We start from the raw sequence: 27,606 nt of genomic DNA on the forward strand, positions 1-27,606 counted from the left end.
TTGAAGTTCTTAGCACACATTTGCGCAAATATGTCGGCCCATCCACCGCGTCCAGGTGAACCTCATTAGATGGGTCCCTAACATTTCTAATACTAGCACATTATATAAATTTTATAAATGTTAATTGTTAGAGTTGATCAAAATTATTTTTACTATCAGTGCTCTTAGCACCTAGAGTGTGCATCAGTGTTGTTCTCTTTTTTCCTGTATGGTACTAGAATTATTTATTTATTTATTATTTATTTGCAGTTTCTTATATAGCGCAGCAGATTCCGTTGCGCTTTACAATAGTAAACAGTGATAAAACAAACTGGGTAACAACAGACAGACATGGAGGTAGGAGGGCCCTGCTGCAAGCTTACAATCTATAGGGATATAGGAGGGAAACACAAGGACAGGCACCAGTAATAGCATAGCAGTCCCAACAAGTTACAAGTCCAGAAGGGAAGCTATATAATACATAAGTGCCTCAGAGGGTTATGCGTGTAGAACTTAAATATGATAGGCTTGCCTGAAGAGGTGAGTTTTCAGGGAACGCTTGAAAGTTTGAAGGCTAGCGGAGAGTCTAATTGTGCATGGAAGGGCATTCCATAGGATGGGAGCAGCCCGATGAAAGTCCTGTAATAGTGAATGGGAGCTAGTGATCCGCTCAGATGAGAGACGCAAATCTTGTGCAGAGCGGAGTGGTCGAGATGGGAGATATTGTGTGATAAGTGCAGAGATATATGCTGGTGCAGTATGGTTAATAGCTTTATATGCAAGTAGAAGTGTTTTATATTGAATACGGTAATATACAGGCAACCAATGGAGGGACTGGCAGAGCGGATCAGCAGACGATGAGCGTCTTGCAAGGAAGATCAGCCTAGCAGCAGCATTTAAAATGGATTGCAGTGGTGAGAGTCTGTTCTTGGGAAGTCCAGTTAGGAGACTATTGCAATAATCAATGCGGGATATAATGAGTGCATGGATAAGAGATTTAGTAGTGTCTTGTGTGAGATACGGTCGTATTTTGGATATGTTTTTTAGATGCATGTAACATGATTTGGAGACAGATTGAATGTGGGGAACAAAGGACAGGTCAGAGTCGAGGGTGACCCCTAAGCAACGAGCTTGTTGGGTAGGGTAGATTGTCGAGTTGTCAACAGTGATGGAGATATCAGGATGGTAACTGTTCTTAGTTGGCGGGAATATAAGTAATTCAGTTTTGGAAATATTGAGTTTGAGTTGGCGAGAAGACATCCAAAGTGAGATGGCAGAGAGACATTCAGAGACTCGACCCAAAACCACTGGTGACAACTCTGGGGTTGATAGATAGATTTGAGTATCATCCGCATATAAGTGATACTGAAATCCGAAGGAGCTGATTAGTTTGCCAAGCGAGGAGGTATAGATTGAGAAAAGCAGAGGACCTAAGACTGAGCCTTGCGGAACTCCGACTGACAGAGGTAGTGAAGAGGAAGTAGAGTCAGAGAAGCGAACAGTGAAAGAGCGATCAGATAGGTAAGATGTGAACCAGGAAAGGGCTGTATCATTAAGACCTAGGGAGTGTAGTGTTTGTAAAAGGAGAGTGTGATCCACAGTGTCAAACGCAGCAGAAAGATCTAGAAGAATAAGCAGTGAGTAATGGCCTTTAGACTTAGCTGTTACCAGATCATTAACCACTTTAGTCAGTGCTGTCTCAGTGGAGTGTTGAGAGCGAAAGCCTGACTGAAGCGGGTCTAATAGGGTGTTGGAGTTTAGAAAGTTTGTTAGGCGAGAGTAGACAAGTCTCTCAAGTAGCTTGGAGAGGCATGGGAGCTGAGAGATAGGACGATAGTTAGAGAGAGAGTTAGGGTCAGAATTGTGTTTTTTCAGAATGGGAGTAATCGCTGCATGTTTGAGCAGAGACGGAAAAGTACCAGTAGCAAGAGAGAGATTGCAGATTTTAGTTAAGGTTGGAATAAGCACAGGAGATAGATTTTTAATGACTTGTGCAGGTATAGGATCAAGAGGAGAGGTAGTAGAGTAGGAGGATAAGAAGAGTGCGGATACTTCCTTTTCATTTGTGGGCTCAAACGAAGAGAAAGTGCCAGAGGGTTCAGGTGTGGCAGAAAGAGGGTTAGAGATTGTGGAGCATACCATTTCATCTCGGATGTTATCAATCTTGTCCTTAAAGTAGGAGGCAAGTTCTTGTGCACTGATGGTAGCCGGTGGGGGAGGAGGGGGAGGGTACAGAAGAGACTTAAATGTGTTAAAAAGTCGCCTAGGGTTGGTGGCATGAGAAGAGATGAGAGATTGGTAGTATGTTTGTTTGGCCGTGTCCAAAGCATTGCAGTAGGAGTGGTAGCTAGTCTTATATGTGAGGAAATCAGTAATATTACGAGATTTACGCCATTGGCGTTCAACTTTACGTGACTGATTTCGTAGTTGTCTTGTTGTGTTGGAGTGCCACGGTTGGCATCTAAGCCTACGTGGGGTATAATGGGTAGCTGGAGCCACTTCATCAAGGGCTGTTTCAAGAGTCTCGTAGAGGTGGGAAACGGCAGAGTCAGGAGAGGTAAATGTAGAAATTAGTGAGAGCTGTTGTTGCAGGGAGGTGGAAAGTTGTGGAAAATTAATAGCATTAGTATTTCTGCGGGTTAGAGTAGGCTTGCATGATTTCTGTGTCAGTGAGCTTGAGGTAATGGAGGAGAGTGAGAGAGTAATGAGATTGTGATCAGAGAGAGGGAAGGGAGTGTTAGTAAAATCAGAGACTGAGCACAGCCTGGTGAAAACGAGGTCAAGGCAGTGGCCTTCCTCATGAGTAGCGGCGTCGGACCACTGGGAGAGGCCAAGAGAGGAGGTTAGAGAGAGGAGTTTGGAGGCATGCAGAGATGGTGGACTGTCAATAGCAATGTTGAAGTCACCCAGGATGATAGTGGAGATGTCAGAGGATAAGAAATGGGGGAGCCAGGCAGAGAAATCTTCCAGAAATTTAGATTTGGGAAGCCCAGGTGGACGATAGATAGCAGCAACACGCAGAGAGAAAGGGGAAAAAACCCTAATGGAGTGTACTTCAAATGATGTAAATGTGAGTGAAGGAACTGGTGGGAGAACTGAGTATGTGAAGTCTTGTGACAGTAATATACCAACTCCACCTCCTTTACAGTTACCAGGCCTAGAGGTGTGAGTGAAGTGGAAACCACCATGTGACAGTGCTGCAGGCGAGACCGTGTCTGATTGTGTGAGCCAGGTTTCTGTAATTGCCATCAGATTGAAGTTGTGGGAGATGAAGAGGTCATGGATGGATGTTAATTTATTGCAAACAGAGCGTGCATTCAATAGGGCACATGTAAGTTGTTTGGTGTGTGGTGGGAGGCATGTGATATTTATGAGGTTAGCTGAATTTCTAGGCTTAGAAGCCATTAAATCTGGGTGGGTCAGGTGGTTGGGGCCTGGATTAGGTGATATGTCCCCAGCTAATAAGATTAGAAAGGAGAGATAGAGATAGGTGGATGTTTGCAGTTTTTTGTATTGGTGATGGGAAGTGGATGTGAAAGTACAAGTAGAGAAGTAATTAAAGAGCTCATGAGTGTTTAGAAGAGGGGAGTGAATAATGGAAGAGGCAATGTGTACAGAGTGGTGAGTGTCAGGGAGATTATAGGATGGTTGAAGTTTGGTAAGTATGCCATGTAATGAAATGAGAAGTAGCATTGTGGTGAGCATGATGTGATAGTTTGTCTGTTGGTGACCAGGTAAAGGGGAGATTGTTTGAGAAAGTGTGGAATAAGTATAGTATTTACCTTGGTTGATGTTGTTCAATGTTTTTCAACTGTTTTATAACTGTTCTTTATAAGTAAATCCACTTTGTATATTTCCCACTTAGTAGATTTCTCAGTTAGAGAACTGCCCAGGCAGAGGACTGCCTTCTATATGACCAGATATAGCAGGTCTAATTAAGATAGACTACAGCTGAGGTCACATGACCAGCTAATCAAGGCCTGTGTAACATAAACACTAGCCAAAACATTTACTACAATAAAGTATGCCTCACTGACCACAGCTTCAAACAGGTACAATAAAGACTAGAAACACATTAATAATACAGCATTTGTTATGCAAAGGGCAAAAATACAGATTAGCAGTTATAGTGTTTTATAGACCAGTTTAAATCACATACATGTAATACTGCTGCACTGGGCTCATAGGGATTTTTGCATAGCAGAATGCTGCGACTTGTAGAGAAATGGACCAGTTTAAATCACATACATGTAATACTGCTGCAATGGGCTCATAGGGATTTTTGCAGAGCAGAATGCTGCGACTTGTAGAGAAATGGACCAGTTTAAATCACATACATGTAATACTGCTGCAATGGGCTCATAGGGATTTTTGCAGAGCAGAATGCTGCGACTTGTAGAGAAATGGACCAGTTTAAATCACATACATGTAATACTGCTGCAATGGGCTCATAGGGATTTTTGCAGAGCAGAATGCTGCGACTTGTAGAGAAATGGACCAGTTTAAATCACATACATGTAATACTGCTGCAATGGGCTCATAGGGATTTTTGCAGAGCAGAATGCTGCGACTTGTAGAGAAATGGACCAGTTTAAATCACATACATGTAATACTGCTGCACTGGGCTCATAGGGATTTTTGCAGAGCAGAATGCTGCGACTTGTAGAGAAATGGACCAGTTTAAATCACATACATGTAATACTGCTGCACTGGGCTCATAGGGATTTTTGCAGAGCAGAATGCTGCGACTTGTAGAGAAATGGACCAGTTTAAATCACATACATGTAATACTGCTGCACTGGGCTCATAGGGATTTTTGCAGAGCAGAATGCTGCGACTTGTAGAGAAATGGACCAGTTTAAATCACATACATGTAATACTGCTGCAATGGGCTCATAGGGATTTTTGCAGAGCAGAATGCTGCGACTTGTAGAGAAATGGACCAGTTTAAATCACATACATGTAATACTGCTGCAATGGGCTCATAGGGATTTTTGCAGAGCAGAATGCTGCGACTTGTAGAGAAATGGACCAGTTTAAATCACATACATGTAATACTGCTGCAATGGGCTCATAGGGATTTTTGCAGAGCAGAATGCTGCGACTTGTAGAGAAATGGACCAGTTTAAATCACATACATGTAATACTGCTGCACTGGGCTCATAGGGATTTTTGCAGAGCAGAATGCTGCGACTTGTAGAGAAATGGACCAGTTTAAATCACATACATGTAATACTGCTGCACTGGGCTCATAGGGATTTTTGCAGAGCAGAATGCTGCGACTTGTAGAGAAATGGACCAGTTTAAATCACATACATGTAATACTGCTGCAATGGGCTCATAGGGATTTTTGCAGAGCAGAATGCTGCGACTTGTAGAGAAATGGACCAGTTTAAATCACATACATGTAATACTGCTGCACTGGGCTCATAGGGATTTTTGCAGAGCAGAATGCTGCGACTTGTAGAGAAATGGACCAGTTTAAATCACATACATGTAATACTGCTGCAATGGGCTCATAGGGATTTTTGCAGAGCAGAATGCTGCGACTTGTAGAGAAATGGACCAGTTTAAATCACATACATGTAATACTGCTGCAATGGGCTCATAGGGATTTTTGCAGAGCAGAATGCTGCGACTTGTAGAGAAATGGACCAGTTTAAATCACATACATGTAATACTGCTGCAATGGGCTCATAGGGATTTTTGCAGAGCAGAATGCTGCGACTTGTAGAGAAATGGACCAGTTTAAATCACATACATGTAATACTGCTGCACTGGGCTCATAGGGATTTTTGCAGAGCAGAATGCTGCGACTTGTAGAGAAATGGACCAGTTTAAATCACATACATGTAATACTGCTGCAATGGGCTCATAGGGATTTTTGCAGAGCAGAATGCTGCGACTTGTAGAGAAATGGACCAGTTTAAATCACATACATGTAATACTGCTGCAATGGGCTCATAGGGATTTTTGCAGAGCAGAATGCTGCGACTTGTAGAGAAATGGACCAGTTTAAATCACATACATGTAATACTGCTGCAATGGGCTCATAGGGATTTTTGCAGAGCAGAATGCTGCGACTTGTAGAGAAATGGACCAGTTTAAATCACATACATGTAATACTGCTGCAATGGGCTCATAGGGATTTTTGCAGAGCAGAATGCTGCGACTTGTAGAGAAATGGACCAGTTTAAATCACATACATGTAATACTGCTGCAATGGGCTCATAGGGATTTTTGCAGAGCAGAATGCTGCGACTTGTAGAGAAATGGACCAGTTTAAATCACATACATGTAATACTGCTGCAATGGGCTCATAGGGATTTTTGCAGAGCAGAATGCTGCTAGAAGCCTTAACTTGGTAGCACCTCACATTATGTTTAAAAATATGGTGTGCAGTCCAGTCCCCCCCTCTTTCCCCAATATTTGTACCTCCCATCTACCCTCAGGTGTTTTAATTAGCACAGGTTCCTACATTGCTGACTACATGTTAATATGGGCTCTATTTGAAGGTAAGACCTGGATAAATGTATATAATGTGCTGTGAGTATTAGAAATGTTAGGGACCCATCTAATGAAGTTCACCTGGACGCGGTGGATGGGCCGACATATTTGCGCAAATGTGTGCTAAGAACTTCAATTATACTCCATTCAATTATAGAGTTTATCAAAATAATTTTTACTATCAGTGCTCTTAGCACCTAGAGTGTGCATCAGGATCTTTTTTCCTGTATGGTACATGAAAATGTGTAAACCCTTACCAGCTTGGGACGGCGTTGGTGGCCTATCGTGTCCGCAACATGGGGCGCAGAAAGGACCTCTGTTGGGATGATTCTTTTCAGTTGCTTCTCATACGAAATGTACGTAACCTCTGCCACCTGCACTCCCCGACACTTCTCCTCTCCTGTCCATTCTCCTCAGCCTACTACCTTTCAAAGGTCAGAATGGCGCCTGTGCCCCTTTATATAGGGGGTGTGATGCATATTGTAGGGGACTTAGGTGGGCCCATAGGTTAGGGGGTTGTTTGGTATGCGGAGGCAGTGTAGTAATTCGCATTCCGGTTGGTCAGAAAATCGCACATGACCTGCCCATGAAATCGCACATTAGTGTCATAAATCCACACCACATTGCATCTCTTTGCACTTTACCGCACTTTTTTGGGCACATTTTCGCATCCCATTAAATAACTGGTTTTGGGGGAAAAAAATGCGAATTCAAAAAGTGCGATACGGTGCGAATTTGAGAAGTGACTAAAATTTGCATCCTATTAAATGTCACCCAACATGTCAGTGCGAGGATGTCTGTGATGTACTCTGGACAAATGTTTAGATCTCTTCTATGCATCATGAATAAAAACGCTTACATGGGCCAAATAGCTTTTCAGAAAGATGATATAATGCAGATAGCATTAGCATCCTGCCCAATTGTCCTGATTTTTTTGCAGGAAAATTAAATTTTGGGGGGGCACATGCGGGAGAGCAGTATCCCAAGTGGAGGGGGGGGGGCAGGTGGCAGGGCCGGTGCAAGGGTGTTGGGCGCCCTCCTGCAAACTATAAATTTGCGCCCTTCCATACCTTATAATAGAGACAGTGCATGGTTGAGGCTCGCACGATAAAAAAAGGGGTATGTTCTCATATGGAGTGTTTTTACAAATTACGGCACACAGCAGGACAATCTTATTCAAATTACACTTCATGTAGTGTCACAGATTCACATCACACCACACACTAGTTTCCCTTACACACAGTAGTGCCCCTAATACTGTATATATATAATGCCAACAGTAATAGTGCCTTTTACATATAATGCCCACAGTAATGCTGCTTATACATAATGCCGCTTACACATAATGACCAGAGTAGTGTAGGTTACACATAGAGGGTTATTCTGCTTCACTCGCATAGGCAAATTCACTGTCTAATGGACAAAACAATGTGCATTGCAGGTGGGGCAGATGTAACATGTGCAGAGAGAGTTAGATTTGGGTGTTATATTGTTTCTGTGCAGGGTAAATGCTGGCTGCTTTATTTTTACACTACAATATAGATATCAGTTTGTCCATATTTGCCTTTGCGAGTGAACCAGAAAAACTCCCATAATGTCCACAGAAGCGCCCCCTTACACAATGCGTAGTTGCGCTGTCACAATGCCCAGAGTAGTGCCCCATACACATAATGCACAAAGTAGTAACACTTACACATAATGCCCATAGTGCCTCATACACATAATGCCCAGAGTAGCGCACTTGTATAATGTACAGAGTAGTGCCCATATACACAATGCCCAGAGTAGAGATGGTTACACATAATGCCCAGATTAGTGCCCATACACATAACACCCCTGTGTCATGCTCCAATTCAGTTTGTGCTGCACCATGTGTGTGGTTAGTAATGGTCCATTTAAGCTGCAATGGTTCCAATTGAAGCACTGACAAGCGTGTAATTAATGAGTAATGAGTAAAGGAGTGGATTGTATTGTGTTCAGCTGACATTGGTTCAGGTGCGCCCGTAGTGATTAGGCGTTCCGATTGCCTAGCGCCCAAGCAGTGAAGGGAGGGATCGCTAGGCACATACCTGTATATACATACATTTAATTATGTATGTAATGTATGTGCTGGATCAATACCCCAGGGATCGCCAGCAATGAGTAGTCTGGGGGGTGGGCTTAACAGTGCATAGATGTTTATGGTGATTCCCAGCTGCAGCGCCTGATGCTCTCAGCGCTGGCGATCCCTGGGGGATCGACCCAGCACATATATTACATACATCATGATACAGTAACATGTATGTACGTATGTATGTATATATGTACCTAGCTATCTCCCCCTCCACTGTTACTGAATTGTAGTGACCTGGAGTTTCTTGCTTGAAAGACAATCTGAACAGGTACAGTAATATCTGTATCAGCTTCATAAAATGACAACAGCATTGTGTATAGGTACCTAGCAATTTCCCCCTCCCTCTTTGTTGGGATATATTTTGTTTATTTTTGAGTACCATACCCATTGCTGCCTCTGCTGCTCTCACTTCTCCACACATGTACTCAATACTTGCCTCACTTCAAAATATTGCCTCCACACATGTACTCAATACACGCCTAAGAGGGTGTGTCATGCTCCACCCAGCGTGTCTAACTTCACTAGGGGGCGTACCTATCGCCACTAAGGGGTGTGTCCTGCAGTGGCAGAAGAAAACTGTGGAACACTCTGGGCCTGGGTCAGATGTGGGTGTTGCTGAATGTAGCACTAAACATTTGAAAGAAAACTTTTCTGCCAATGTGTGTGTGTGTGTGTATGTGTGTGTATGTGTGAGAGAGAGAGAGAGAGAGAGAGGGAGCCAGGGAGAGAGTGTGAGAGGGAGGGATAGAGTGTGAGACAGGGGGAGAGAGTGGATGTGAGGGAGAAAATAAGTGTGAAAGGGAGGGAGAAAGTCTTGAGAGAGGGAGTGTGAGAGAGGAAGTGCGAAATTAGGAGAGAGCGTGTGTCTCACATACACTCCCTCACTGTGTGTGTGTGAGAGAGAGGGGGGGAGACTGAGAGCGAGTGTGTCGGTGTGAAAGAGAGGGAAACAGTGGGTGTGAGAAAGAGGGAGGAGAGTGTGAGAGGATTAGAGGGGAGTGTGTGTGAGAGAGTGTGGGTGTGAGATAGAGGGAGAGTGTGAGAGGGTTAGAGGAGAGTGTGTGTGAGAGAGTGTGGGTGCGAGATAGAGGGAGAGTGTGAGAGGGTTAGAGGAGAGTGTGTGTGAGAGAGTGTGGGTGTGAGATAGAGGGAGAGTGTGAGAGGATTAGAGGAGAGTGTGTGTGAGAGAGTGTGGGTGTGAGATAGAGGGAGAGTGTGAGAGGATTAGAGGAGAGTGTGTGTGAGAGAGTGTGGGTGAGAGATAGAGGGAGAGTGTGAGAGGGTTAGAGGAGAGTGTGTTTGAGAGAGTGTGGGTGTGAGATAGAGGGAGAGTGTGAGAGGGTTAGAGGAGAGTGTGTGTGAGAGAGTGTGGATGTGAGATAGAGGGAGAGTGCGAGAGGGTTAGAGGAGAGTGTGTGTGAGAGAGTGTGGGTGTGAGATAGAGGGAAAGTGTGAGAGGGATAGAGGAGAGTGTGGGTGTGAGATAGAGGGAAAGTGTGAGAGGGTTTGAGGAGAGTGTGTGAGAGAGAGAGTGTGGGTGTGAGATAGAGGGAAAGTGTGAGAGGGTTAGAGGAGAGTGCTTGTGAGAGAGAGTGTGGGTGTGAGATAGAGGGAAAGTGTGAGAGGGATAGAGGAGAATCTGAGAGAGAAAGAGGGAGGAACCTAGACAGCTGCTGTGTGCAGTAACATGGCTGCTCACCTTGGAGGGACCAGTCTCACCTTGCACACACCAATAACCATGGAGGTTCCAGGAGACCTGTGCTGCACCAATTTGAATTCTTCAAATGATTTTCTTACACCTAAATAAAATTAGAAAGGTGGAACAGTTGGCAAAGCTGGATTGAGGAGGGAAGCTCATGGGCACGGAACCCCCACTCTGAGAGGCCCCCACCTGTTGCTGCAGTTTGAGGAACTGCTACAGGCACAGTGCCAGAGTAAGGGTACGGCTTCCAGGCACGGCCTCCACTACTCCTAACTCTGCAGTGCCCGGCCTCTTTCTATCCGGCCGGGGAAGTGGGGACTCTGGAACATCCAGATGACCTATATTTGCGATGGCAATGGGTTAATCCAGTAGAATTATGTGGCTTTTTGGGCAGCGGAAGACTCTGCATTCACCTGGGAGTCTCTCCACAGGTTGCCAGAAAATCCCTCCCCCCATACTACAGCAAGTACACGCTGCCATTACATAACACACATCCCCCCATATTACACCAGTATACACACCACTATGATAAATTACAGATGGGGCAGGTCCCATCTTTGCAGGGGATGGCGATGGCGACGCCAGCCGCCATCCCCCTCCAGCGCCATCTGTGTAGCGAGAAGGGGACGCACGCGCACGAGAGGCGCGCGTGTCCCCTTCCGACGGCGCTTCCAGCACTTCCCCCGGGTCACCGTCGGCTTGTTGGCGGTCACCCGGGGTCCCCGCCGCCTGCCCGCACCTCCCCCTAACCCTGTCCGTCTCCCTGAAGCGGAGACGGACAAGGTTCCCGTCACCCCGCCGACGGAGAATGAGACGAGCGTGCGCGTGAGGCGCAGGCTGCTGGCGGATAGCCAGCGGTGATGTTCTGGCGATTTGCCAGCAAAGAAGAGGCCTGCCCCATCTGTACATACATCCGCTCCCATATTACATTCAATACTCACATTATTATATTACATTATACAAATCCCCCCCCCCCAGCTAGTTGAGTACACCCATCAATGAATTACATTACACACAGTGCCCCCCACACACATTATATACAGCTCCAAGCACACACATCACTGTATTATATTACAGAGCCCCCCTCCCCCCCACACATTATATACAGCCCCCAGCACACACATCAGAGTCCCCCCCTCCCCCCACACATAATAAACAGCCCCCAGCACACACATCACTGTATTACATTACAGAGCCCCCCCACACACATAATGTACAGCCCCAGCACACACATCACTGTATTATATTACACCCAATTACACAAATTATATCCAGCCCCTGACTCCCCCAGGATACACAGCACTCACCGCAGGAAGAAGAGCTGCAGAGCTGTTGCTGGCCTCACAGAGCTCAATCAGTGGTGGGCGGGGCCAGCTTCCAGGAAGAGTCCTGACTCCTGACCCCTGGCTGACAGCTCTCTGCACTCCCGATGTACAGCCACAGACTGACTTAAGTTCCTGTCAGCACGCAGCCGCTCCGGCTACATCACAGGCAAGCCTGATGTACTCACAGTGGCACAGCATCACCAATTCTGCCTGCACACTGTTTCAAACTCGGCGCGGCGGCTCCTCAGTCAGGCTGCTTCTGTCAGGCACGCACACAGCACAGTGCAGCCTGCAGAGCGCCGAGCCTAGGACACAGAGGGGGAACACTCTGATGATGTCGGCGCTCCCCCTCTGTGTCCTAGGCTCGGCGCTCTGCAGGCTGCACTGTGTAGTGTGCGTGTCTGATTGAGGAGCTGCTGAGAGTTGGAAATAGTGTGCAGACAGGAGGGTGACGCCATGGCCGCTGTCACTCATGTGAAGGAGTGAGAGCAGCAGTGCACAATGAAGGAGCCAGGTGCCCCCTACAGCTGCGACAGTGACACTCGAGACGGCAGCTGCAGTGTCAAAGGAAGGTGGAGGGGGGAGCGCCTCTCGGGGCCGGCGCCTACCTGCTTTGCAGGATGTGCTGAGCGGGTAGCGCCGGCCCTGCCAGGTGGTGGCTGCCAGAGTGTCAATCAATAGATGAGACAGATGGACTGGGACATGGCCAACAGCTCCCAGAACACTAAGCATGCCCCCATAGGGATAAAGGGGATGGGGTCCTACCAGTCTCTCATTCTCCCTGATGGCAGACCTGTCTGTAGACAATTCTGACAGCGAGAGGGGATCTTATTTCTGATACAGTAGAATTTATAGAAAAAAATGTAAAATATTGTAAGATAATATTCTGTCACTTGAACAAGCTGGTTGCCTCAGATGGTTTCTCTGCGGGCAGGATGTAGGTCACGTGGATGTTGCTGTGCAGGGTTTATCATACTATTACAGAAGTATTTGCTTTCCAATATATGCATTGGGTCCTTGTATGGCTCGCCCCTTACAGTGTAACCTTCGTAGTGCGCCCACCATGGCTGCCTCATCTGGTGCACTTGTGAATGGGATGAAAAATACATGGACCTGAGTATACATTGAAATCATCCATTTTGGGTAATTTCTTTTAGGGGTATTCTATTTCACCCTGGGTAATCCTACGCAGAGCGCCTAAAATGGCTGCCGCACTTGGTACCTTGTCAGGGTGGAGTACACAACCCATGGAAGTTATTATCCAAAATGCTGCACCACTCCTGCATTATGCTTACTGTGTGCTCAGGGGTTTCTTTTGTCTGTGACATGTCTGTTACTGTACCACCAACATCCTCTGTATTATGTGCATTGTTTTTTAATGTCTGTAAGCGCCTTGAGTCCTGCTGGAGAAAGTGCGCTATATAAATTATACTTACTTACTTACTAACAGTTGATCATATGCAGGTTCCTTTTTTATCTTTTATGAAGCTCTACCTATATATATGTGAGGTATTTTTATTTGTGTTTTTAATAAATGTAGGAATATATTTACCCTATTACTTATGCACCAAGGGTTGTTCATTTTTCACTATCCTTTTTATTGTTAGATGATTTGATACTGCTGCCGCCACCAGGAGATAGCAAGAACAGATGTAGTGCTGGTACAAATGCTACTGTTGTTACATTTGCATGGGAAACCTTCAGTTCCAGCCATTACATTTATTCCCAGCAATAATACAGGATGTAAATCTATTCTGTATACGTGCCAATCAGTGTACACATGTTCAGGGTGCCCTGACCTGCAGTGTCATAAATCCTCATTAGCATGTGTGCAGGTAGGGATTGGGCTTGATTACTTATCCATAATATAAAGTATCATATTCAGTAGGTCAGAAATTTCACAGGTCATCAATGTCATTCCTCCAGCATCTTCAGCTAAAGAGATGTAGGAATGGGAGGGGTGAAGAGGACAGATGTGGAGGGGAGGTGAAGGTGGGTGGTGATGGAATGTGTGTGTGTGTGTGTGTGTGTGTGTGTGTGTGTGTGTGTGTGTGTGTGTGTGTGTTGTGGGGCAGATGAGTCATATCAGTAGGCCACGTCCCCTCATGGAAACCATGCAGTTTGTTCTGGGCAAGAAGACAAATATGAATTAACTTGAAACACGGATGTTCACTGTTTCCCACTACAAATAGTAAAATCTTATATGAATATTACAGAGTTTTTGGATTTAACTTATTTATTGATTATTTTCTTATTTACCCCACTACTACTATTATCATCATCATATAAAAATATATTGCATCTTCTCTAATTTTTACATTGCATTAAAATTTCACAATTCAAATGGGGGAAAACAAAACAGGAATGTACCAGCGCGTGCTGCAAAAAAAAAAAATACTGAATAGGTGCGGTTTCGGTACTTGTGTAGTATCACTGCGCCCACAATGTGCATCGTATGGCATCTCATCGCATATAGCGGCATACGATGCATGCGATACAATGCGTTTTTTAATTGTACAAGCACCCTGATGGGTGCTTACAATGTGAAATGCCTCCCATTGTCAACGCCACCCCCAGTATCTACGCCAACCCAAAGTGTGGCGAGCGCAGCAAGCCAGCGAGGGACGGCGGTACACGTCCTCTGACCTTTTCATACCCTCACTATCCACGTTGGTGTGGAGTTGATTTTAGATAGTGTGGCGAGCGCAGTGAGCCACCGAGCCCAAAGCGTGGTGAAAAATTAGGCGTGTGGCCTATCATAAGGGGGACGTGGCCTGTACCTTGATTGTATTTACCTGCAGATTGCACATTGTGATGCTAATTACACATTATGCCGCACACCTTGATGCCCATTGCACCCCATACTGTGATGGCAATTACCCAATGCTCCCCACACCGTAATGCCCATTACGCCCCATACCATGATGCCCATTACACCGCACAATGTGATGTCCACAGTGCCAGATATTCCGCCACAGTGCCAAATACACATATGCCCCCACAGTGCCAGATATGCCCCCACAGTGCCAGAGACACATATGCCCCCACAGTGCCAGAGACACATATGCCCCCACAGTGCCAGATAATCCCCCCACAGTGCCAGATACACATATGCCCCCACAGTCCCAGATATGCCCCCACAGTGCCAGAGACACATATGCCCCCACAGTGCCAGATATGCCCCCACAGTGACAAATACACATATGCCCCCACAGTGCCAGATATGCCCCCACAGTGCCAGATATGCCCCCACAGTGCCAAATACACATATACCCCCACAGTGCCAGATATTCCCCCATAGTGCCAAATACACATATGCCCCCACAGTGCCAGAAACACATATGCCCCACAGTGCCAGAATTTCCCACCAGCAACTCACCATTGTTGCTGTCTCTCCATCTGCTGCTGCTGGGCGGGGGGGTCCGACAGCCCTCCTGCTCCCCTGGGCCGCTTAGCCAGTCACTGGCTGCGGGCCGCACTGGATCACCATCCACCTCCTCCAGGCACCCCTCCTGCGCTGGCCGGCTTCTAGAACATGGCAGCGGCTACAGGAAAATGGCCGCCGGCCTCCTGCACGGCGGCCATTTTCCTGTAGCCGCGGCCGAGTTCTGGAAGCCGCAGCCAGCGCAGGAGGGCTGCCTGGAGGAGGTGGATGGTGATCCAGCGCGGCCCGCAGCCAGTGACTGGCTAAGCGGCCAGGGGGGCACATGGCACCCTGCCCCCAGGCCCAGCCCGCCCCTGTCTGGCCTGCAACCTATCAAGCACTTTAAGTAGCCGGGCATTCTGTTCCTCGATGTTCCTCCCAAATACAATTATGTCATCAAGGTATACCAGTACCTTCCTATAGCACATATCTCCCACAGACTTTTCCATTGTTCATTGGAAATTACCAGGAGCTCCTTTCCCCTGAGGAATCTTAAGAAATTCATAGAAACTGATGGGGCAAATGAAAACAGCTTTATGCCGATCTTCTCCTAAATACGATCGAGAGCTATGTCTACTTTGGGCACCGTATATTGATCTGGAATTGTATGATTATTCAGATTCCGGTAGTCTATCTATAACCAAATTTCTCCGTTTTATTTTTATTTTTTTATTACGAGCTATGTACAGCATGGGCAATACTGCAGTTCTCCTAGATCAGGGCTGGGCAACACCGGCCCTCCAGATGTTGATGAACTACACATCCCAGGATGCTTTGCATTAGTTTTGCTATGTGGCCATGCTGAAACTGATGCAAGGCATGCTGGGATGTGTAGTTCATCAACATCTGGAGGGCCGGTGTTGCCCAGCCCTGTCCTAGATCCTTATATATCACATACTGTACTCAATATTTTAACACAGTTCTTCCAACTGCTAATTGTAAAATCAACCTTTGTATTTCTTTGGCAATACTTCACTGAATTCCTAGTTGACAGTGCTACGAAGAGATGAAATGTTCTCCACTGAAAAGATTATATACTCCATAGGTAATAGAGGCAGAGGCATGATCAGACTGAGATAGCTCTCATTCCCAATAGATGCGCAGTAAAATACATTTACATCAAGTCTTTCTGCACATTGAATAAAAATGGCTTTAAAGCTAAATACCGCTTACCAAGCTTATGTCACTGATATTATCTTTCATGGCATAGTTGATGAGTTATTGCCATGTATCAATTGCTCAATATGTAATATCAAAACAAATGAATTGCATACAATTTAAATATTACTTTTTAATGAATACGAGCACTTTTTCACGACCACATAAAGGGCGGGATGTTCTAAAATCCGCAGCCCTGTATCGCCCCCCTTCGCCGGGTACCGCATTGTTAATGATCGCATATGCTCTAACATATGCGATCATTACCGCAAGGGACAGCTCTTGCGATAAGAGCTGTCCCTTGTGATACGGCCACAGTGCTGGACTTCCGGATCTGAGACCCGGGAGTCCGCCTGCCCATGCGCAGAGCGCCGGAGCCGGCCGCAGGGCATGCTGGGAGGGATCTGTGATGGAACCCTCACACAGCGCTGCGGTAAGAAGCCCATGGGCTTTTGCTGGCGATTCCCTATGCAGCGCTGAGGGGGGTTAGAGCATTCAGAAATGCAGTAAAAACCGCGATAACGGAGTTTTTACCGCATTTCTGTTATAGAGCATCCCGCCCATGATCACTTTACATAATGAAACACCTACTGAAGTCACAGGGGTAAATTTACTAAGATGGGTGTTCTATTGAAGATAGGATGTTGCCCATGGCAACCAAACCGAATCTACTTTTTATGTATTTAGCATTTAACAGATCTGATTGGTTGCAACGGGCAACATCCCACCTTCAATAGAACTCACATTTTAGTAAATGTCCCCCTATGTGGTATAGAGTTTCCCCACAGGGCCACCTCGACACCAGGCCTTCATACTACCTTGGCACGTCCCTATCTGACAGTGCACCTCTTTGTGACTGCATGTCATTTATACTGGGTCCAGAGGATAACCTGCTTCACTTATCAGAACATTCTCTTATTCTCTTCCATCCACTTCTAACATCTTCATGCTTCTGCACAATGTGATAAGTAGAGACAGGATTATATGCAACATAAAAAGCTTGAAATATGCATGCAAATATGCATGAAAAATACTTAAAATATGCATAAAAAGTGTTAAAATATGCTACATTAAATAATAAAAAAAGTAATTTTTAACTTATTTATTTAAAAATCAGCATACAATTAGTTGCACATAAACCTCAAAAATAGGCCCACAGCATCTGCAGATGTCTAATGCTGTATACAGGATTTTTTCCTTCCTGGCTGCTACAGCAGACTGCAGCGTCCAAAGCTCTTCTTGCATCAACTACACGGACCCTCATCTCCAGCGCCGATGGACCAAATGTCAACATAGTGTGTGAGGGCGGCGCAGTGGAAGGCTTTTTCCCTGCGCTGCATACTCACTGTGACACAGCATTTCCTCCGCGCCGCGTGATGTCACAACCCTTCCGCCCACCTCCTCTGCTGCAGAAGTCTGTCTCTTAGTGTAAAGTTCCAGGCCAGGGGCAGGCAAAGGTTCAGGAGCTTCGTAATGGCATCCGCACCGACTGACTTTTATCAACATGAATTGGCAGCCTAGAGGAGTCAGACATATCGTACATCCAAGGTTCCCACACTGTGGACATATTGCCCCAGGCTGCACACTCTACCACTACCTGGCCAGCAGCAGCAGGGCAAAGCAGTGCTGTAACTCGTGGGTGGGAAGAGGACGGGGCCTAAAATATGCAGCAGTGCACAATGAAGGAGCCAGGTGCCCCCTACAGCTGCGACAGTGACACTCGAGACGGCAGCTGCAGTGTCAAAGGAAGGTGGAGGGGGGAGCGCCTCTCGGGGCCGGCGCCTACCTGCTTTGCAGGATGTGCTGAGCGGGTAGCGCCGGCCCTGCCAGGTGGTGGCTGCCAGAGTGTCAATCAATAGATGAGACAGATGGACTGGGACATGGCCAACAGCTCCCAGAACACTAAGCATGCCCCCATAGGGATAAAGGGGATGGGGTCCTACCAGTCTCTCATTCTCCCTGATGGCAGACCTGTCTGTAGACAATTCTGACAGCGAGAGGGGATCTTATTTCTGATACAGTAGAATTTATAGAAAAAAATGTAAAATATTGTAAGATAATATTCTGTCACTTGAACAGTTGATCATATGCAGGTTCCTTTTTTATCTTTTATGAAGCTCTACCTATATATATGTGAGGTATTTTTATTTGTGTTTTTAATAAATGTAGGAATATATTTACCCTATTACTTATGCACCAAGGGTTGTTCATTTTTCACTATCCTTTTTATTGTTAGATGATTTGATACTGCTGCCGCCACCAGGAGATAGCAAGAACAGATGTAGTGCTGGTACAAATGCTACTGTTGTTACATTTGCATGGGAAACCTTCAGTTCCAGCCATTACATTTATTCCCAGCAATAATACAGGATGTAAATCTATTCTGTATACGTGCCAATCAGTGTACACATGTTCAGGGTGCCCTGACCTGCAGTGTCATAAATCCTCATTAGCATGTGTGCAGGTAGGGATTGGGCTTGATTACTTATCCATAATATAAAGTATCATATTCAGTAGGTCAGAAATTTCACAGGTCATCAATGTCATTCCTCCAGCATCTTCAGCTAAAGAGATGTAGGAATGGGAGGGGTGAAGAGGACAGATGTGGAGGGGAGGTGAAGGTGGGTGGTGATGGAATGTGTGTGTGTGTGTGTGTGTGTGTGTGTGTGTGTGTGTGTGTGTGTGTGTGTGTTGTGGGGCAGATGAGTCATATCAGTAGGCCACGTCCCCTCATGGAAACCATGCAGTTTGTTCTGGGCAAGAAGACAAATATGAATTAACTTGAAACACGGATGTTCACTGTTTCCCACTACAAATAGTAAAATCTTATATGAATATTACAGAGTTTTTGGATTTAACTTATTTATTGATTATTTTCTTATTTACCCCACTACTACTATTATCATCATCATATAAAAATATATTGCATCTTCTCTAATTTTTACATTGCATTAAAATTTCACAATTCAAATGGGGGAAAACAAAACAGGAATGTACCAGCGCGTGCTGCAAAAAAAAAAAATACTGAATAGGTGCGGTTTCGGTACTTGTGTAGTATCACTGCGCCCACAATGTGCATCGTATGGCATCTCATCGCATATAGCGGCATACGATGCATGCGATACAATGCGTTTTTTAATTGTACAAGCACCCTGATGGGTGCTTACAATGTGAAATGCCTCCCATTGTCAACTACACGGACCCTCATCTCCAGCGCCGATGGACCAAATGTCAACATAGTGTGTGAGGGCGGCGCAGTGGAAGGCTTTTTCCCTGCGCTGCATACTCACTGTGACACAGCATTTCCTCCGCGCCGCGTGATGTCACAACCCTTCCGCCCACCTCCTCTGCTGCAGAAGTCTGTCTCTTAGTGTAAAGTTCCAGGCCAGGGGCAGGCAAAGGTTCAGGAGCTTCGTAATGGCATCCGCACCGACTGACTTACAATGTGAAATGCCTCCCATTGTCAACTACACGGACCCTCATCTCCAGCGCCGATGGACCAAATGTCAACATAGTGTGTGAGGGCGGCGCAGTGGAAGGCTTTTTCCCTGCGCTGCATACTCACTGTGACACAGCATTTCCTCCGCGCCGCGTGATGTCACAACCCTTCCGGTCGTGATGTCACAACCCTTGCTGCAGAAGTCTGTCTCTTAGTGTAAAGTTCCAGGCCAGGGGCAGGCAAAGGTTCAGGAGCTTCGTAATGGCATCCGCACCGACTGACTTTTATCAACATGAATTGGCAGCCTAGAGGAGTCAGACATATCGTACATCCAAGGTTCCCACACTGTGGACATATTGCCCCAGGCTGCACACTCTACCACTACCTGGCCAGCAGCAGCAGGGCAAAGCAGTGCTGTAACTCGTGGGTGGGAAGAGGACGGGGCCTAAAATATGCACCATCCCTAGATTTTAGGTAAAATATGCAATAACCAGTGAGAATGGGCAAAATATGCAAATGCATATGCAAATATGCAAATGCATATAATCCTGTCTCTAGTGATAAGGTATACGGTTTCACAAACTCCTTTTAAGACCGCCCCCAGATAGCCATTGGCTAGTTTCACTTGTGCATCACCGTAGCTATTGCAATACTTACAACATGCACCCTGCTCCAGCACTAGTTTTTAAAATATAATGCTGGTGCCATATCTGTGAAGAAATCAACAGAAAAATGGCACCGGCACCATATTTATGAAGACTATTCTAGAAATAGGTACATGTGCACAAGTCCCTAGCATGTGCCAGAGCCTATTGTAATGTGAGCATGTGCTGGTGCTATTTATTTATTTTTAGAGGAGGGGGCCCATAGATATCCACAAATACTCCCACCCCCACTCCATCCACAGTTTAATAATTTCTCAGAATTTATTAATGCCATCACCTGTTTAAAACAGGTTTATTGATAAGAAAGGTGCTTCAACACAGGTGATGGTAATCAAACATTAACAGGGAATTCCAGGAACAGAGCATTGGGAGGTATGCATTATTTATATATTTTTAGCATCTATCTCAGGGTTGCCTACCTGACCCTCTCCATGAGGAAGAAAATGCTCTGTTCCTGGAATTCCCTGGTAATGTATGATTGCCAGCACCTGTGGCGACAACTTTCTTATCAATTACCCAGCTCCCTACAGGTGATGACAATCATACAGTACATTACCAGGGAAGTCCAGGAACAGAGCATGATCTCCCTGAAGGAGAGAGTCATGTAGGCAACCCTGATCTACCTGCATGCTGTAAGGCTATAGGGCTACTTCAGAGGTAATTCTGAATAAGGAAGTGTCAGAAGTCTGTGATGGTGAATAGAGCAGTAAAACCTTTCAGCACAGTGTTGAATTAGCACTAATTAAATCAGTCCACAGCTACCCCTTGAAATCAGCCATAATTAGAGATCTCAGGTCTGATATACACAAAACAGCTGCACAGTCGATAGGGAATCTCCCCAATCAAGCCCCTGATTACAGCGTCAGCCAGGTGATGGTTACAGCTCATTCTGGGAGCCGCTGCAACTGAGAGAATAAAATCCACAAATAGATTAAACCATTTATTCCACAAAACTGAAGATAACATAATTGACACAAGCGGCAGGGCAATGATAGGCTGTCCTTCGTCATCCAATACCACACAAGCTGCCCTGGAATCTTCCTGCATTCAGCTACTCATTTCAGAGGATTAGATCGCAATTAATTGGCTTTATTTTTTTTAATCATCTTAATAGAAACATTACAAAATATCAATTAAAGAGCAGCACCAAATAATAAAATCAAGTAAATTATGTATATAAAAAAAGTAAAGTAGATTAAGTTTTACATGTAAATGTTAATACACATTTTACGATTCCGGTATAGTGGAACGCACCGCCATACTGTTTCCGGCCAAATGGACATGCGCAGTAGCGGCAAAACGCCAGTAACCATTAAAATGTTTGCAGCTGCTTCTTGAACTTTTTCCCTTCAAATATGGACTCAGAAAAAACCTCAACATGCATCTGAAGAAGGATCCCAGGAGATCTGAAATGTGTTAAGTGTGGCTCGCTTTGAACTTCATCCCACCGCTGGACAGATTGAGTGACCACCCCTGTAGGTAGTGTTATGTCTGGACCTCAGTTTACCATTTCCATCACAGGATGCTTTGGAACCTGTTAGCAGCCACAGGATTTTTAACACATGCTGATATTGTAAGTGCAACCTACTAAATTCATCCGATTTTATACTCTTGATCTGCACTATATTGCCCCTTCTATAATCTCTCATTTCTGTTATACTCCAAAAAGTTTGGTTTGTTTTTAGATATAGAAATGATGCTCTTGCCACCTTGGACCATATACATGTAGATCAGGCATGTCCAGCTTTTACAGGCCTACTTATTAGAGTATAGGAAGCTGACCAAGCTTTGGCTGGCCATAGAAATCTGACTGTAGAAATTTAGTCAGAATCCAAAGTAGGAAGATTACAAATGCATACCATCAGCCTGGACGTAGCCTGGACTTACTGTGATGTAATGCCTGCCTTCTTCTTCTCTTCTCATTGCAGGTAAAAATACCATTACATGCTACTGCCATTACTGAACTAACATTGTGCTGATTTGCATACTGCATTGTCCTAGCTAATTGTACAGATATCTTTTTAAAATTAGAAAGTGATTTGGAATTGACTAGTGACTGGGACATGGTCTGTAACTTCTCACCATTTTCTTATCTCAGAATTATTTCTCACTTTCTCTAATGGGAGAGGGGCACTGGGTGGGTGGGGTCTCAATCAATGAACTTAGAAACAGCTTTTACAGACCTACTTATTAGAGTATAGGAAGCTGACCAAGCCTTGGCTGGCCATAGAAATCTGGCTTTAGAAATCTAGTCAGAATCAAAAGTAGGGAGATCCTAAGTAGGAAGATAACAATTGCATACGGTCAGCCTGGACTTAGCCTGGACTTAAACTGGACAGAAACTTAAGGAAACTGTCAACCAACTTGGTATCGAAGTGAAACAGAAGGACCAAAAACAACAGAAACTCAGAACACCAAAGGACTGCTTCATACTCACAACATACTACTCCTGGCTGCTAAATCTGGCTATTCAGACGTAATATCACGATTTTTACATCTGCAAAAACTTTGACTATCACTGTTAATGCTTGTATTTGCCTAGTCAGGTTTGGAAATGCCCAGCTGTACCTCTAATGACTTCACCTCTCCTGATCTTCCATTGACAGTAAGTGTCCCAACATTTTATTCTTGGTCCTCTTCTTCTCTATCTCTACATGTCCTTTCTTGGTGATCTCATTTTCTCACTCGACTTTCACTATCACATCCATGCTGATAATAATGAAATCTACTGCTGCTTTCCTGATCTCTCTCCTTCCATCCTCACTCTTATCTCCACCTGTCTCTCTGCTATCTACTCTTGGATGACCCAGCACTTTTTTAGACTTAAAATATCAAAGAATAAGCTGACCTCTTCCCACCCTCCTGCATAAAACCTGACCATCTCTCATCCTAACCTGTTTTTGCTCACTTCTTCCCCTTCTGTGTCACCACTGTCTGTCTAACCCTCCCCTATAGAATGTAAGCTCTCACGAGCAGGCCCTCTCTCCTCATGTGTCTTTCTTAGAATATATAAACCTCTGCCACCATGATGATTGCTTCAGTGTCCTGTCCCCTGATGCAACTATCCATATTTACCATGTACTTGTCCTAAATTGTCTTGTACTGTAATTTATCTGTTTTTGCTCATTTGTGTATTATTAGGTGCTGCGGAACGTTTGTAGTGCCATATAAATAAATGATAATAATAGTAATGTCCAAACTATGACCCTCCAGCTCTTGTGAAACTACAAGTCCCATCATGCCTTGTCGCAGGCATGCTGGGATGTGTAGTTTCACAACAGCTGGAGGGCCACAGTTTGGACATTGATCATCTAGTGATGGAAATTCAGATGAACTGCCAGAAATAATTGGCAAAAACCCCAAAAATTTGCATAGCCTATAAGGTAACTTTAATAGACATATTCAATATGGCTTGCACCTTTTTTTGGGTCCATCTCTAATTTAATACTGAAAATGATATGGCCAAGATATTTCACAGATTGTACATCAAATTTGCCATTTTTTAAAGTTTACAATACAGTTAATACCCCTTTTACACCATCCTGACCTGGGTAGAACACGGCTAGGACCTGGGTAGAGGGCGGTGTAAATGGGAACGCCGGGTCGGATGACCCGGCTCCCATTTACATGAATGGGGAACGTCCAACCTGCGGACTGCAGCGTCCGCAGGTTGGACGGGTTGTCAGCCTGACACTGACAGCCGGCGCTGCTGTCTGCTATACTCTGCAGACAGCAGGGGCGGCGGGGGACGAAGGTGAACGGATGCCTGTGTGCGGCATCCATTCACCTCCTGTGCGACGGCAGGGGGAGTGTGCGCGGGGACTGGGGGCAGCCTAGCAGCTTACCTTAGTGCTGGGCTGCCCCCAGCAGCGTTCCGGTCCGGCGGCAGAGTGCGGCGGTGATTGGCGCTTGGAGATGACATTGCGCTGTCATCTCCAAGCTCCGGGGGGGGGGGGGCGCGGGGGCGGGTCGGGCTGTCCGCCCGGTGTAAATGGAACTAAACGCCGGGTCGCACCCGGCTTGAACCTGGGTCTAAAAAAGCCGGGTGCGACACGGCGTTTTGGTGTAAAAGGGGTATTATTTGCCCAAAGTTGCTTGAGTACCTCAATTATATGTATGCAGTAGGATTTTTTTTCTTTTAGATATGTTATCTAAGTAGACAAACACATACACATCAAGTAGATCTCAGAAAAATGAATTAGCATCACTTTGAAGACAAAATAAGCATATCAAGGTATTCGTAATGACCATCACCGGTTTTAAAAGAGGATTTCTATTCAACTCTGCCACGTACAGGAAGGAGGGTATGGGACCAAGGTTAGAGAACATTACTTGGTCAAAAAGTTCAGATATGAAATGCAAAAGATAGTGGTCTTTTATTGGGGTTTGATTTAATCCCTGATAACAATACAAAGTCTAAGACCTACAGTACATCTCTCTTCTTTACAAAAAAAACCCTGCCCCTGCAGGTGAGGTGGTTAGTCAGATGAACCCCACCCATATAAGTCTAATGGACAATCCCATTCTCCATGAGAAGTGAAAGCTCCAGTGGCCTCTTTACTAAAAACATTAATCAAGTCTACAGTATGTAAGAAGCAGTTGCCTCTGGAGCTTCAAAAGACTGGAGTGGAAGGAATGTTCAACTGTACAGGACTGAAGTGGAAGCACCTTCTTTAGTCATAAACCTGTGCAAGTGCCGCTTACCAGTACACCAGTCAAATTGAGGATTGTGTCTTTGTAGCCAAGGGAGGCCTAAGACCAGAACATTAGAGGCTTTAAGAATGGCAACAAAAAAATGAATATTTCGGAATGTAGAACTATAAATTATTCCAGAGCCGAGGTTTTTTGAGTGATGATAACTCCTAGATTCTGCCAACAACTGCAGTAATGTGAATTGGACCGACTAAATACTGAAGTGGAAAATCCAATGTGACAAAGTTCACAGCAGCTACATATTCAATTAGATGCAAATATAAAAATAACTTTAACCTGGCCCTAATAGAGTTAATTCAATAAAAGCCGCTGGTATCTCTCCAGAGACCATCAGTCTCCCAAATAATGCATGTACAGAAAATTTGGGGAGAAACCAGAGCCATAGGTGCCGATTTATGTTTTTGCTGGTGGGTGCTCAAGCCAAAAATATAGAGGAGTGGCTTCATGGGGAAGGGATTTGGCCACAAAATAATACCAATTTATATTACGGAGCACAGTTGTCTCCAGTATTCAAATTATGACAACAGAGTTCCACATACATAAATGCCCCCACAGTTCAGGTACATAAATTCCCCCACAGTGCAGGTACTCCGTGGACAGAATACCCTCTTCCCGGCATACTGTTTCCCAGGTGGCGGGTCTGGCAATGTGGTTGCTGCAGCCGCAAATTAGCAAGTTAATATGGCGGCCCAGCAGCGGGACTTGGGCCTGTGGGTGCTCATCAATTTCCGTGGGTGCTCGGGCCCTTGAGCACCCACAGAATCGACACCTATGACCATAGCTGTATATGAACATGCTTTAATACACAAATCGGTGGGTAAGTGGAGCAGTACAGGTGGGTTCAGACAGACCGGATTCCTAATGATTCCACACGTACGTTATATTTCAATCACGAGTGCACATACTGTAGCAGTTTCTTTATAGATTGGGATAGATATTACAGGTCAAAGGACAAAAGACAATCTTCCCACTATATGAGGACAGACAATTACTTTAAGTTTCTACCTCGAATACCCGTAAGGGTTTCTTTATCCTTTTCACAGCTGGTATATCACAAACCTTGGATACACATATAATGTGTGACACTTCCTTAATAATTCTGCCTCGAGTACATGTAGCAGGTTCTTTTAATTCAGGATCCCGATGCCATGGAGTAAAAAAGCATTTAATAGGTCCACAAGCCAAAATGACATAAAATAGGGAAATACAGTTCAAAGAATAGGAACAACTGCTTGGAGAGACGGGGACAGGCAGTGGTGGAGACGAGATGTTCCATCCGCGAGCATTGCAGACACTCCTAACAAAGCTGCTCACCGTTCCTGGATTTAATCACCAGTCCTCCTTACAGAAACACTTTCCGTGGTGTGTGGAGCATCAATGCTTTTTGGAAATTCCTTTTTCAAGGCGAGCCACGGATATCTCCCTGGCTCACTTTTAAACTCTGTGTGCCGATCATATGACTTTTCCAGCCAATCGGAATGCGTATAGCCTGTCTCTCAATTAATAGAACGCTTAATATCTGACATAGATACAACCTATTTATATACATCAGTGTTGCAACATATACTGTAGCAGTGTGTAACAAAAATGATATTAACAGCAGTGGTGTCAAATCAATAACAATGTTTAAAATCACTAGTAATACATCTAAAAAATTCCTCAATTTGAGCCGGGCATAAAAAGGGGAAATAAAAACATACAATTATAACCTATAAAGTAATTTTTTATTAAATGTCAAATTAAGTTTTATTTGAATGTATTCTGCACTAATTGTGTGTTTTTATGTCCACTTTTTATGTCCGCCTCAATCTGGGGTATTTTTTAGATGTATTATTAGTTGTTTTAAACATATGTACAGCATCTACAGCATCTGTGCGCATCTGTTCAGTAGAGCAGTAGGTGGCAAGGGGGGGATTCCCAACTGCACCCCACCATGGGATACTGCCGGCTCCGGGTGGCATGCGGATAGTCCCAAAAAACGGGACTGTCCCACGAAAATCCAGACAGTTGGGAGATATGCCCCATGTGCGGATGTCACCTTCCCAAAGATATCACGCAAGAGGGAGGGGGGGCAGCAGACCCAGGACCCTCCAGCAGCCTGGGCCTGGGTAAATAGCATCCCCAGAAGTTGCACCATGTGTGTGTGCCAGAGGTTTTGTTTTTAGAGAACAGCAGACAGTTGTAAGAACATGGATGAGCTGCATGAATGCAAATACAGAACTCTCCCCTAGGCCGCAGCATTGGAAACAGAAGAGATTGAAATCTTATCCACAGTGATTGTATTGTAGGGGAACATAACAGAATAAGAGGAAAGTTTTGTTTTATCAATATCCAGTTTTATATAACAAAATAACATGAAAGAGGAGATAGCAACAAGGCAGTCAGCTAAATGGTCTAGTAGGGATGAGTGATTAGGATCTGGTGGATCGATCTGACCGTCACCAGAATGTAGAAGAAGCTAAACTTGAAAGAAATATTAAGAAATGAGGCTGCCATATTGGGGGGGAGTCTTTGTATTTCAGCGATCAGTAGGTCATACGTTAGTTAGAGACTGTTGATGGTCTAGTAGGGAATTAGAATA

At 45.0% G+C, this 27,606-nt stretch overlaps 1 long non-coding RNA gene across 1 annotated transcript in view; it reads right to left on the reverse strand.

Moving 5' to 3' along the window:
- LOC146072784 (uncharacterized) overlaps positions 1–11,642 on the reverse strand; it is a 66,378-nt gene extending 54,736 nt beyond the window's left edge. The window contains exons 1-2 of the long non-coding RNA XR_014473232.1: positions 11,609–11,642; positions 10,299–10,398 (exon numbers count right to left, since the gene is read on the reverse strand). This is a non-coding gene — a long non-coding RNA (uncharacterized LOC146072784). The remainder of the gene's footprint in view (positions 1–10,298; positions 10,399–11,608) is intronic.
- Between the last annotated feature and the right edge of the window lie 15,964 nt (positions 11,643–27,606).

Source organism: Crinia signifera, chromosome 4 (assembly GCF_055691185.1).
Source record: "Crinia signifera chromosome 4, ASM5569118v1, whole genome shotgun sequence".
In the NCBI taxonomy this organism is placed as follows: Eukaryota; Metazoa; Chordata; class Amphibia; order Anura; family Myobatrachidae; genus Crinia; species Crinia signifera.